General features: G+C 33.5%; 1 long non-coding RNA gene across 1 annotated transcript; it reads left to right on the top strand.

The window, feature by feature from the left end:
• Positions 1-13079: 13079 nt before the first annotated feature.
• On the top strand, positions 13080-13886 carry LOC121210939 (uncharacterized). Its single transcript, XR_005906227.1, has 2 exons — positions 13080-13223; positions 13531-13886. It is a non-coding gene; the product is annotated as an uncharacterized lncRNA (long non-coding RNA).
• The last annotated feature ends 1215 nt before the right edge of the window (positions 13887-15101 follow it).

Raw genomic sequence — 15101 nt, 5'->3', positions numbered from 1 at the left:
CCACACGGGAATCACGGGACACTTAATTGAGAACTGCACTGCTTTTAAAAAGTTAATTGAAAGGTTCATCAAAATGAGCATTGTGAAGTTTGATGATCCACCGGGACCTAATGTGGCAGGAAATCTGTTACCCAGTCATTCTGATAAAGGGGTAAATACGATAATTGAGAGTGGAGGAAAAAAGAACCAAGATGAATGTAGCAGAACTGAAAACCCCACTAAAATGGGTTTGGAAAAAAAGGTAGAGGAAGGATTAATCATACAGGATTTAGAGGAAAGACCCGAAAAATGAAGAACTACTATGAGTTCCAGTTGAAGAAGGTCATAAGATCCAAGAGTGCGTTGAATTCAGGGCCCTAGTGCAAAATCTGAAATACCGCTAGAGGGCATGGGATCTACAAAGGCTCTGCATATCACACCCAACTGCAAATGATATACACTGCTAGGGGTGCTAATAAACAATGGCTCTGCACTAAATTTTTTACCTCTATCCATCCTAAACAAATTACCAGTGGATAGCTCTCACATGAAGACATGCCAAAACATAGTGAAAGTATTCGATGGTACGAAAAAGAGGGTGATGGAAAGGATTGAGATACCCCTTTTGATTGGTCCAAACACGTATGAGCTAGATTTCTTAGTGATGGACATCAAGCCTTCTTATAATTGCCTGTTGGAGATGCCCTGGATTCACTCAACTAGGACAGTGCCGTCATCACTGCACCAAAAGCTAAAGTTAGTAATTGAGCATCGACTGGTAACAATAAACGCGGAAGAAGATATTATTGCATCCGTAACCAGTGACACGCCATATATAGGAGCAGATGATGAAGCGATAGGATGTTCCTTTTGATCTTTGGAATTTGTGAAAGTAACTTTCATTATTGAAGGAAACAAGGTCCCGATACCTAAAATATCCAAAACCACAAAGATGGGCCAACAACTGACGGTTGGGAAAGAAGCCTTGCTTGGAAGGGAACTTGGAAAACACCTTCAAGGGAAGATTGAGGCACCCATGCTAATGCACAAACGAGACTGTTTTGGTTTAAGATACAAGCTAGATGCGAGGCAAAAGAAGAGAGAGCTAGAGAAGAAGCAAGAAATGAGAAGAGCACGACTGAGTGAGGAAGAGGTTAAGTGAGAATCGATGATTTTTCCCCGTATATCCAAAACTTTCGTGTCAGGAGAAACTATTCACCCTGAATGGAAGATGTTAATAAAAGAAACCGTAGAAGAAATGTTGGGAGATCTAAACATTAACGTCATATCCGAAGAAGGAATTGGGGGAGAAAGTTTATCAGGGATCTGCCCCTATATACTTGGAAGTGTTCTAAACAATTAGACTGCAGAAGAGATTCCAGTAGTTTTTAGAGCTAATTTAGAGTAATGTTCAAAACACACTTATTGCTCTAAGCCTAGGAGCAATAAGAATCCTTTTGTGAAATAGGCTTATGTCCAACATATTTATTTCAATAAAATGCATCTTTGCGTATCATATTAAGCAAATATTCTTTTATTCTTTCCATTTCATTTATAATCATACCATACAGATAATTATTCTTAGATTCTTTTGTTTTTTTGGATCTTCCTTCATCCCTATAACAGGTCTCCTGATATCAATGATATGAGTGACGCTACTACTGACTCAAAGTCTCCTTTTGAGTCAGATATGTGTATGGAGGATTCTTAGGATTTTGAAAATGATCGAGACTGTAACCTATCTTTCAATTTGTTGAGGATGGTAGAAGAAGATGAGAATCAAATCCTGTATTGCAAAGAGTCAGTGGAAATTGTGAGCTTAAGAGAGGAAAAATATGTGAAGATTGGAGCTTGCATTACTGTAGAGACAAAGTGGGACCTCGTTGAGTTACTGCAACAATTCAAAGGTGTCTTCGCGTGGTTATATTAAGACATGGTCGGGTTAAGCACAGATATTGTGGTACACCAACTCCCCATAAAGAAAGAGTGTAAGCCAGTTCAACGGAAGTTCCGAAGGATGAGGCTCGACATTTCTTGAAAATAAAAGAGGAGGTCAAGAAGCATTTCGATGTTGGTTTCTTATAAGTAATTAAATACTCAGAATGGGTAGCTAAAATCGTCTTCGTCTCTAAAAAAGATAGGAAAATACGAATGTGCATAGACTACAGGGATTTGAACAAAGCCAGCCTGAAAGATAATTTCTCATTGACCAGATAAAGATGCATCCTGAAGACATGGAGAAGACCACATTCGTAACCATGTGGGGAACATTTTGTTATAAAGTGATGCCATTCGGACTGAAAAATGCGGGAGCGACATATGAAAGAGCCATGGTAACCTTGTTTCATGACATGATGCACAAAGAAATTGAAATTTATGTTGATGATATGATATCAAAGTCCCGAATAGAGAAGGAGTATGTACAAGTTGGAAATTGTTCTTGAGATTGAGAAAATTCCAGCTAAAATTCAATTCAGCAAAATGTACCTTTGGGGCTAGGTCAGGAAAATTGCTAGAATTTGTAGTTAGTGAAAGGGGATTGAGATCGACCCAGATAAAGTTAAGGCTTTACAGGAGTTGCCTCCGCTACGTACCCGAAAAAAAGTTTGAGGTTTCCTAGGAAAACTAAATTACATTGCCCGGTTCATTTCACAATTAACTGAGAAATGCGACCCTATATTATAATAACCCGAATTTTACAATTATCGGTAAAGTGCATTTTTGGGTCTCCATTTCTGAAAAATGGATTCGTAAATAGTTATTAAAAATATTTATGAAGTTAAGTGAGTAGTTAATTAAAGTTTAATTAAGTAAATTTAGCTTAATTAAGGATAATTAGATAAAAGGATTAAATTGAATATAGTGTTAAAGTTTAGTTCTAAAGTAATAGAAAAAAAAATATCAAAATGACAATTAAGCCATACCCATGAAATGAGGCTGTAAATGGAAGAAAAATCAAGATTTTTCTTGAATTATGTATATTAAATGTTATAATTGTTATTATTATTATGGTTTTATATTAAACTATTATTATTATTATTATTATTTAATAGGTATTATTATTAAGTTAAAGATATTTACTAAATTAAATAAATAAAAGAAACATAAGTGTATGGTAAAAATAAAATACATGTGTAATAAATATTGTACATACAATTATAATACATGAATGTATAATTTACTTATTATTTAAGTAAATATTAATGTATTTATTATTGTTTAATTGATATTATATTATGAAATAAATTAAATAAAGACAAATGTATGGTAATGATTGGATATAAATGTATTAATGAAAATACATACAATTGTAATACATGTGTTTAATTATTAAAAGATAATTATTATTTATAAAAGATATTTATATGATAAATAAAGAAAAGAATGACAAATGTATGGTATGTATAATGAAATGTGTAATATTAGTATACATACATTTGTAAAATACATGTATGTTTACTTATTATATAAGTATATTATTAAGTTATTATATATATAAAAGAAAAGAAAAACAAGTGTATAAAAATAATTTGTACAAGTGTTAAATAAATATTTGTTATTAAATAGATTTTTATTATAGTTATTATTGTTATTATATATATAAAAGAAACAAAAGAATAAAAAGAAGGAAAGAAACAGAATAGCATGGGATGGAACAGAGAAGGGAGAAAGAAAGAAAAGATAAAGGGAAAAAATAAGGTTTTAAAGGTTTCAAGTTAATTTGGTAAGTCAATTTAGCCCCTTTTCTTATGACTTTTGAGTTTTTGGAATCCTAGAGATAAATACTATTTATTTTAAGTGGAAATTTTGAAAGTTATTAGATTTCTAAGTATGGTTCATGTTGAATAAAATGATGGAATTGGGGGTTTATTTGATAGAATTTTTTATTGGAATTGAATAAAGGATTGAATTGTAAACTAAGCTATAAGTTTTGAGTTTTAGGGATTAAATGGAAATAAATTCAAAATTATGAAAATATACTGGAAATTTAATAATTAAATTTGAGTTTGGATAAAATTTGAATGGAAATAAAGAGTGAATTTAATTAGGAAACTGAGTAAACTTAGTAAGGATTAAATTGAGAATAAAGTGAGAATTGATTAGAAATTTAATTATTTATTATAATTAATACTGTAATTAATAGTATAATTATTTTAATTACCATAGCTAACATTGTGTCGGAAGCCTCGGCTAAGCAAGGAAAAAGGCAAAGACAACGGGAGTTAGCTTGGAAATTACGGTTTGTATTTCTATAATCCGAACTTAGTCTTTAATTGTTGTATTTTTATTTAATGCATATAGAAATTGTTAGTGTTAGAATTATTGTGTTTTATAATTGAAATGGATTGATTTGATATATAATGAATTTATTGAATTTATATTGATTGAATTGAATTGAATTTATATGATATATGTGAGTGAGGTAAAAATTTAATATTGAATGTATGTTATATTGAAAAATTTAATGATTGAGAATATGATGAAATTGATATGATTATTGTGAAAAATGTGTAAATAAATGGATTGAAAATTGATTGAAAGGTGGAAAAATGATTGAATTGTAAATGTGAGAAATTGTGATTGAAATAAGATTATATGTGATTTAGATACCCTATTAACAGTATCGGGCTAGGTCGGATATAGTTGGCATGCCATAAGATTGGAAGTGTTCAGGGATACTTCGACCTTGAATCGATGAGACACTGGGTGTCACTATATTTCTTCGGATAGATTTGATGAGGTATTGGGTACCAACTTTACTCCGGTTAGGCCGATGAGACACTGGGTGTCAACTATTGCTTCGAACTATCCAATAAGGCACTGGGTGCCAATCTGGTGTGTTTGGTTGGATCCGTGTATCTGCCAAGGTCCGAGTCTTGTTAATAGGGGTAAATAAATGAAGAGATAAATCGAATAAATTTGAATGATTGAGCTATTGAAATGAAATGAGAAATTGAATTAAGAATTGAAATTGAGATATGAGATTGAAACATGAACCAAAGGTTCATGAAATGATTGAAGTTCGAATTGATGAGATTTGATGCCATTTGATGAATTGAAATGTGAATTGAGATATATGAATCGAATGTATATAGTAGAAGTTATCTGGAATAGCAAGATAATGATATGATATGAATAATAATAACTGTTAATGAAATGAATAAGTATAGAACGGTGATTGAGAAGTGAATAATATTATTGTTTTAAAATGACGTGTGCACGGATTACGGAAAGCTATACAGGTTAGTAAGTAAAAAGAATGAAATAAGTTATAAAGAATTTATCTACGAATTAAATAATTGAAGTATTCTAATTATTATATGATTTTTAAGTGTTTGTTATATTTTCATTTTATTTGGTGTTCGAATTATAGAAATACCATTGAGTATATCCATACTCAGTGTACGGTTTGTTTCCATGCACAGGATAAGTTAAAGCTGGAACGTTGAATCAGCATCCTAGACCGATCCCGAATTCAATAAGCTAAAGTGTGCTAATTATTGGCAATGGCATGTACCTAGGGTGTCTTATGTGTATGTCATTTTGAATTGAGAATGTAAGGATGAAATAAGTAGATTTAGATTTCGTAATGGTATATAATAGGATTTGGCTAATTTGGTGTGAATTTAAATTATTTGGTGATATTTGATAAGTAATTAGAATTGAATATTGGATAATATATAAAATGTTTAAATTTGGAAAATTATAAGCGTATTTGATTGTGTCTGGATTGATGGAACATAAGTATTTTATGTTGATTGTGGTTGAAATTTGCAGAGTTGGAAAATTAAGTGTTAAATACTCATTTTGAGTCTACACGGCTTGGCACACGGGTGTGTGGCCAGACCGTGTGACCCCTGCGTCTTGAATTTTAGCTTCGAAATGAGCATACGAACAAAGACACGGGCACGCGTCTCAGTCGTGTGAAGGACACGGTCTAAAACATGGGCGTGCGATGTGGCCGTGTGAAATCCACTTGATGACGACGTCATAAACAGAGAGTTACACAGGCTCTTAACACGGTCGTATGACTTAATGACAAGGTCGTGTGAGTCACACTGGCAATCCACATGGGCGCGTGGATATTGCTCATAAGAATAATTTTGAAATTTGAGGAAAAAAATCATAGTGATTTTAATTTTAGTCTCGAACTGATTCTACTGTTTATATTGGACCTCGAGGATCTATCTGTGGGAATTTAAGATTATTTTATGTGTGTATTAATGGTAAATTGTCCAATAGGTTTGGTAATACTCTGTAACTCTGTTCCAATGACGGTTTGGGATTAAGGGGTGTTACACATATTCTGTCTCCTTAATAAACACAATTCAGGCGTTTTGGATGAGGAGTGCCAAAAGACTTTCGACAAGGTCAAACATTACTTGTCCAATGCTTCAGTACTGATGCCACTTAGCTAAGATAAGCAGTTGATACTGTACTTGGCAGTATTTGGAAATTTCATGGGATGCGTGCTTAGTCAACATGATGTGTTGGAAAGAAAAGAAAGAGCAATGTACTATCTAAGTAAGAAATTCACTAAATGTGAGACAAGATTTTCGCCAATCGAGAAGTTGTGTTGTGCCTTGATCTCGAAAACCCGAAGACTGAGACAGTACATGTTGTATCACACAATGTAGCTCATCTTAAAATTGAACACTCTAAATTACATGATGGAGTCGACTGCTTTGAATAGAAGAATGGCCCGGTAGCAAATTCTGCTTTCTGAATTTGATATGGTCTATATGAATCAGAAGGCTATAAAAGGGAGAGCAATAGTAGATTTTTTAGCCAGTAGAGCCTTAGAAGATTACGAGCCTTAGAACTTTGATTTTTCGAATAAAGATCTAATGTATGTTGCAACCATTGGAGAAGACTCTCAAGAAGGTCGTCTTTGGAAGCTAAACTTCGACGGAGCCTCAAGTGCTGTGGGTAACGGAATTGGGGCAGTCCTGGTATCCTCAAACAGAGATCATTATCCTTTCACTAGTAAATTAGATTTTGATTACACGAACAATATGGCAGAATACGAAGCATGCATCATGGGTATTCGTGTAGCCATAGAACGTAAGATCAAAATGCTAGAGGTATATGGGGATTCTGCACTAGTGATCTATCAACTCAAAGGTGAATGAGAGACGAGAGACCCCAAATTGATCAATTATTGAAGGCTAGTTTTGGAGCTAATTGAAGAGTTCGATGACATCATCTTCTGCTATCTCCCACAATATGAAAATCAAATGGCTGATGCCGTGGCTAACTTAGCTTCCATGGTTAAAGTGAACAAACAAGAGGATTTAAAACCTATCCAAATGAGTATTTATAAGACTCTGGCTCATTGTTATAACATTGAAAAAGAAGAAAATGATGATCACCCTTGGTACCGCAATATACTGTGATATGTGAAGAATTGTGAATACCCTAACCAAGCAACTGAGAACGATAAAAAGATGTTGAGAAGATTGGCCAGTGACTATGTCTTAGATGAGGAGATCCTATATAAATGGAGAAAGGATCATGTGCTACTAAGATGTGTAGACACTGTCGAGGCTAAGAAAATCATGGAAGAAGTCTATGAGGGTGTCTGCGGAACACATGCCAATGGTTTCACAATAGCCAGACAAATCATAAGATTCGGGTATTATTGGTCCACCATGGAAAGAGATTGCATCAGTTATGCCAAGAAATGCCATAAGTGTCAGATTTATGGAGATAAAATTCATGTACCTCTCTCACCTCTTCATGCTATGACTTCTCCGTGGCCTTTCTCTATGTGGGGCATGGATGTCATTTGGCCAATCTTACCTAAAGCTTCTAACGGGCATCAATTCATCTTCATGGTCATCGATTACTTTACTAAGTGAGTAGAACCCGCTTCATATTCTAATGCCACGAAGTCGGCAGTTAGTAAGTTCTTAAAAAAGAGATCATATGTCTATATGTAATGCCAGAAAGGATCATATCTGATAATGCACTAAATTTGAACAACAACATGATATCAGAGGTCTGCAATCAGTTCAAAATCAAACACCATAACTCATCACTATATCGCCCAAAAATGAATGGTGCAGTGGAGGCAGCCAATAAGAACTCCAAGAAGATCGTGGGGAAAATGATTGAGACTTACAAAGATTGGAATGAGAAGTTACCATTTGCCCTCTATGCTTATCAAACATCTGTCAGGATCTTTGGTTTATAGAAGGGAGGCAATTTTACGCATTGAAGTCAAGATTTATTCTCTCCGTGTTTTGGCAGAATTAAAGTTGGATAAAGTAGAATGGATCCAATCTTGATATGATCAGCTAACCTTGATTGAAGAGAAAAGGTTGAAAGCTATCCGTCATGGTCAGATGTACCAAAAGCAAATGATGGGAGCTTACAAGAAAAAGGTTCGTCCCAGAGAATTCTATGAGGGGGATCTAGTATTGAAAAAGATCTTACCCATACAAAAGGATTTCAGAAGAAAGTGAATATCAAACTGGGAAGGACCTTATATGGTAAAGAAGGTCTTTTCTAAAGGAGCGTTAATTTTGACTGAGATGGATGGTAAAAGCTTGCCTAATCTTGTGAGTTTAGATTCAGTCAAGAAATATTTCACCTAAAAAAAAAAGGAGAGGCCAAGGTGAAAACCCACAAAGGGCGTCTTGAGACCAAAGGGGTTTTATGTTGAAAACCCGAAAAAGGGCAATTCAAATATTGGTCGAATGTGGGCCGTATAGAAGTCCTGTTCTATCAGAATTAACAAGAAAGAGAGATGCTACATCTTGGGGCATCAACGAATTATTCTAGATCTCATAAAACACATATCCAGCTTAAAATGGTTCTTGAAAAGTTTGTGCGAAGAAACTTATACTATGATATCTGGGGCATTTGTTTTCATCTTATTCCTTTTGTATTTTAGCAAATTTGTTATGTTGATTAATCTATTTCGAGCTTTGCTCCCAATAAATTTCGATCTTGTCCATTGTTACAACCTTTTTCAAGCAATTTTACATTAAAATAACGATTAATGGACTAATAATAATAAAGTAAAAGGAGTTCTGCATATTGCTCTGAAAGCTTCTAAATAGTACAACGACCTGAAACGGGACCTCTAGTCAGAACTAACCGAATTTAAAGAGTTGAAAATATTTGGGAAAGAATAATTTAAATTGTGATTATTTCTTCGGGTTCTCTGTCAAAGATACTAGCTGAACAAGAAGGTAGGGTAATACGTCAATAATAGAACTTGGTGAACAACGAGCAATGTCAACCTAAGGATTAAAAAGGGATTATTCTAAAAAAAATGACATTCTACATTCATACAAACATCATTCATACGCATCTAGTCAGGATCATTTGATTCATTCTGATTATAACATCTTAATCGCTTGGCATAAATATAGGCCTATGGAATAGATTCTACAGGTTATGTTCCCCAGAGAACGGTGTAACAGATCAGTAAAACCATAAATCCTATACCCCTGAAATTACAGTGGGACGGATTGAAACCATTATGGTGAATCTTATTTCTCTTAAGTTGCAGTGGAATAGATTGAAGCCGTTAATCTAATCTCCCTGAAGTTGCAGTGGTGTAGATTTAAGATAGAAAATTTTATCTATCTGAAATTACAGTAGAGGAGATTAAAGCTATAAATCTTTTCTCCCTGAAGTTGCAGTGGAACAAATTGAAGTTATCATGGTGAATTTTATCTCCCTGAAGTTGCAGTGGAGCAGATTTAAGATAACAAATCTTCTCTCTCTGAAATTGCAGTAGAGGAGATTAAAGTTATAAATCTTATCTCTTTGAAGTTGCAGTGGACCAGATTAAAGTTAACATGACAAATTTTATCTCCCTGAAGTTGCAATGGAGCATATTGAAGCCACAAATCTTATTTCATTGCAGTTGCAGTGAAGCAGATTGAAGCCATAAATCTTATCTCCCTGAAGTTGCAGTGGAGCATATTGAAGTTATCATGGCGAATCTTATCTCGATGAAGTTACAATAGAGCATATTGAAGTTATCATGGCGAATCTTATCTCCCTGAAGTGGCAGTGGAGCAGATTGAAGCCACAAATCTTATCTCCCTGAAGTTGTAGTGGAGCAGATTGAAGATAGCAAGTCTTATCTCCCTGAAGTTGCTGTGGAATAAACTAAAGCCTAAAGCTACTAATCTTATCTCTCTGAAGTTGCAGTAGAGCAGATTAAAGCCACAAATCTTATCTCCCTGAAGTTGCAGTGGAGTAGATTGAAGTTACTAATATCTCCTTAAAGTTATAGTGGAGTAGAATGAAGTGACAATTCCTATACCCCAGCATGCTCGTCCTAAGGCTCTTCGTCCCGAGGTTTGTCGCCCTTTCACCAAAGAGGTAAAAAGACTGTCTTTCCCCCCTCTGTTGACTCTCCATGGATGCCTACAAAAAGGAAAGAAACACAGCAAAGAAATAGTAGCAACAGCGAAAGCATAAACAATAGCAAAAAAATAAAAATAAAAATAAAAACAAAAAATATGTATAAACAGCTATAAAAATTCGAATATAGACTGTAAATTTTTATGGAGAAAAAAAACAATCAAAAAAGAAACAAAATATATACAAAGGTGATTCCCCTTTTATTTTTTTCGTTTCATTTCAAAAAATAATAATAAATAAAAGTAAAAAGACGTTTCTTACCTGTGCAGCTTCATCTACCCCATCGTCGGAAACCTTCTTCGGCATCAGAAATGGCCAGAGGGTCGAAGATATTTCTTTTTGAAAAACAAGGGTCTAGTCTTCGGATCCGAGCTAAAAAAGGGCTAAAGAGAGTTTTCATTTTCTCTCCGGCCACCGGAGGTGACAGTCATCGTTGTCGATGACTAGAGGCCACGATGGATGGACGATGGCACCTATGGCCGGTGTCGAAACCATTTTTTTCTAAAAACGGGGATCGACTTTGAAAACGAAGTACGGAGTCACCACCAATCTTTTTATTTAGGTGTGATAGGGTCACCTAATAAAGCACTTTGTTTTATTTAAATCGATTTTGGGCTACGTAAATTTGAGAAAACTGGTTCGGGAGCCGGTTACGTATGAGGAAGGATTAGCACCCTCACTACGCCCAAAATTGGTACTAAATTGATTAAGTACTGTCTTATGTCTAAGTTCTAAAGTTGTTTTTGGAATATGGTTTCTTTTGAAGCATTTGAATGGCTCAAGTTGGTCGTTAAAATTCTCTTGTTTCAAAGGAATACAACATCATATCCAGCACGATAGGACACGATCCTTTATACCCTCGAAAATACGATAAGTTTTGACTTCCAAAAGTTTATACGTTGAAAATTACAAAAGGATACCCAATCATTTAGTCCAACGAAAAATCGAAACCCAGCACGGTAGGGTGCGATTCCTCGAATTTCCAAACATTGAACCTTGCCTCGCTTTAGAATTTAGAAAACACGAGTGAAATTCAAAAGGAATATTCAATTATTTTTGAACAAACAGGAAATCGAAACCCAGTATGATAAGGCACGATTCCTCGAATTTCCAAACATTGAATATTGCCTTGTTTTAAGAATTGGGAAACATGAGTGAAATTCTAAAGGAATATTCGATTATTTTGAACAAACGGGAAAATCGAAACCCAGCACGATAGGGCACGATTTCCCGAATTTCCAAACATCAAACATTGCCTTCGTTTTAAGGAATTTTTAAACGAATAATTGTAAAACCAGCTTAAAACGCATTAATTTGATTTTAAATAAAATAGAATTATTAGTTTAGGATTAATAAGTTGAAAATTTCAATCGTAATATGATCGTGAATGAGAGGTGAAATTATAAGCATGTGACAACATACATGGATAATGTACTATACTTCACGAAAGATAATAGCATAAACATAAAAACGAATTAATAAATACACCAAAAACATATCAAAGCAAACTAATCAAAGCAAACTACAGTAAGCTTTCGAACATAAAATAATAAAATTGAGAAAGTAACACCAAAAGCTAATTAACAACATGAAATAATAACATATAAAACAATATGAAATCTATAGAACACACATGATATACAAAATAGTATAAACACTAGGAACTAATATGATGCGAAACGATATAAAAACTATATATAATAAAATTTATAGGTGAATGACACATGCAAAATTTGGAATAATTTTATATATAAAACTAAGTATATACATAACTTATTATTAAAATAGATATTATAAAAGAGGAAATTTGAGTCAAATAATGTACCAAATATTTTTAAAATGAAATGTCTATTTAAAGCTAACCATATACATATAATAAAAAAATTTTAAGAACATATAAATTATGAAAGGTTTTTAAATAACAAAAAAAGTATGATAAAATATATTTTATATACATAAGGTTTTAAGATATATATGTAAATAGGTTGAAAAGAAATCATGTATGTAAAGTAACATAGAATTAATATTATATATATAATAAAAACTAATTTTATCATGAACTGCTTATGCATAATAATATATAAGAATATTTAAATGAAGTATTATACAAAATTTTTAAAACAATATGATAAAAAAAAACTTTAAAATAAAGATTTTATATAAAAAGCGGGGGTAAAATTATCAGGATAACTCAAAAAAAAAGCATGTATATTCATATATATAAAAAAATAGATATTAAGTTGATTTAAAAAATAATGAACTATACAAATCAAAAGGACTCAATTAAAATAAAATTAAACTAAAAGGATATTTAATAAATAAAATACACTGCTGAAATTAAAGGAAGGGTTAAAGCGCAATGCGTTCCAATGCTCAGGGATCTAAACTGGATATATACGAGACCCCAAAATGCAGCGTTGAGGCACGGATCAAATTGCATTTACGCGCTAATTACAGAGATCAATTTAAAAAAGAAAGAAATGCGAATAAGGCATGATTGAATGCCAATGCGGAAGGGAAGGACCAATATCGAAATATCCCTTCACTGCTAAAATGTGTGGGTCCTGAGGGTAAACGGGTCGGGCAATCGGGTTGCATCATGAAACGACGCCGTTTTAACGCCAATATCCCCAGCTTAAAACGACGTCATTTTTAAACACATATAAAGGCTAAAATCTGCCTTAAAATCAATTAACAGATTATTTCATCACTGCATAAAGGGGAAAAAAGAAAGGGAGAAGAGGGAGAGAGAGAGACGATGCCCACTGCGTCTCAGTCTTAGCCGATTTCGGCGTTCATCGGCGTTCGATGCCTCTGCCTCCGCCATGGCACCAGTCCGAAACCCCCAAAATACAGTTAAATTTTCTCCTCTTTTATATTTTACTAAAATTTTTATCTACAAAAGAAAAAACTGAAAATAAAACCCAAAAAAAAATATGAATCGAAGAGCCACCTTCAATCTTTTTGAATATTTTTTTTCAAATGTATGTATGCGTTTGTATTGATTTTTTTTGTGCGTGATCTCTGTGTAAACATTGTCTTTTCTTTGGCTTTTTATAGTCGAAATAAAAAAGAAAAAATGAGATTACAAAGAGCTTTTTTTTCATTTTTCTGTCGTTGCTGTTATCTGCTGTCGTTCCTTCATTTGTTTGTAAGTACCAGGTATCGTGGCAAGGCAGCTGGCATGTACGGGCGTGGGGCGTACGGAGTTCATGGAGATTGGGGCTGTTGGAGTCGTTGCGGCGCAAGCAGAAGCTGCTAGGTTTCCTGGCTATGCTTTTGTTTTGGGCCATGGGGTATTGGGTTAGGTTATTTTGGGTTGGTCTTAGTAATTGGGCTGAGGTTTGGGTTTAATGGTTAGGGTTGGGTTTTATTATTTGTAAAAAGGGACTTGGACATTTAGTATTTGTGCTTTTTAGTTGTTTTGGTATTTTGGTATGGACCCGGGCGAAATTGGGCCACTACAGCCGGACTATAGACGAAATCAAAGAAAAAAATAAAGCTTTTTGGTTTTTTTTTTAAATTGGGGTTAAAATGAATTTTTTTGTTATTTTTATTTATTTATAGCTCATGTAAAACAACACTGTTTTTGCTGATTTTTCAGATGTCAAAACGACGTCGTTTTGACGAAACCTGCACGTTGACCCAACCCACTCCAAAGGATCTGCGTGTTTTCAACAAAGGGTCTATTTACGAGATCAATTCTTTTGCTTTCACAGCGCGTTTAATTTAGTCCTATCTCATTTTTCTATTTTTTAAAATTTTACCACAAACTTGTAGTTTTGTTTTAGTTTGGTCCTTGAGCCGTTTTAATGGGTAAGCACCTGAAACGGTGCCGTTTTGTGTTGACCCATGATCTGACCCGACCCATTCCAGGATCAACGTGTTTTTAACAAAGGGTCTATTTGCGAGATCAGTCCTTCTGCTTTATAACGCGTTTCAATTTAGTCCTATCTCATTTTTCTATTTTTTTAAATTTTACCACAAACTTGTAGTTTTGTTTCAATTTGGTCCTTGAGCCGTTTTAATGGATAAGCACCTGAAACGGTGTTGTTTTGGGTCAACCCATGATCTGACCTGACCCATTCCAGGATCCTCGTGTTTTGGACTAAAGGTCTATTTACCCTTTTAGTCCTTCCGCTTTTTCGGCCTGCTTCAATTTAATACCTTTCTGTTTTTTTTAAATTTTATCACTAAATTTTACTTTGTTTTTATTTTGATCCTCCAATTATTTGGCTCCTTGGAATGATGCGTTTAGGGGGGTCTGGGAATAATTTCCCATTTGATCCTTGCTCCTTTCCTAGCGTTCGTATTTGGTCATTTATTCTGTTTTTTATTATTTTCCAATTTATCCCCTTAAATCTCATTTTAGTTTCGATTCAGTCCTTATTTATTTATTTATTTATTATAATTCAGACTTGAGATTTCGTTCTAATTCCGATTTAATCCTTTATTTATTTAGCTTCAGTCCTTTTTCATTCTTTATTTTATTTTATTAATATTTATTTATTATTGTCTTGCTTTCATTTAAAAATGTATATTGTTCATATTTGTACATATCATTATATTGTCATTATTATCTCATTTTTATTTTATTTGATTTTTGTGTTATTTTATTATTTATTTTATTGTTTTTGGCATTTTTAAGTCGTATCTTTTAAATCACGTATTTTTTTTATTTTAAGTTACTTTATCTATTTATTTATTATAATTATGTTATTAATATTAAAATA

Source organism: Gossypium hirsutum, chromosome A12 (assembly GCF_007990345.1).
Source record: "Gossypium hirsutum isolate 1008001.06 chromosome A12, Gossypium_hirsutum_v2.1, whole genome shotgun sequence".
Taxonomy (NCBI): Eukaryota; Viridiplantae; Streptophyta; class Magnoliopsida; order Malvales; family Malvaceae; genus Gossypium; species Gossypium hirsutum.
The sequence above is the reverse complement of the archived record's forward strand: the minus strand, read 5'-3'. Positions and strand labels throughout refer to the sequence as shown.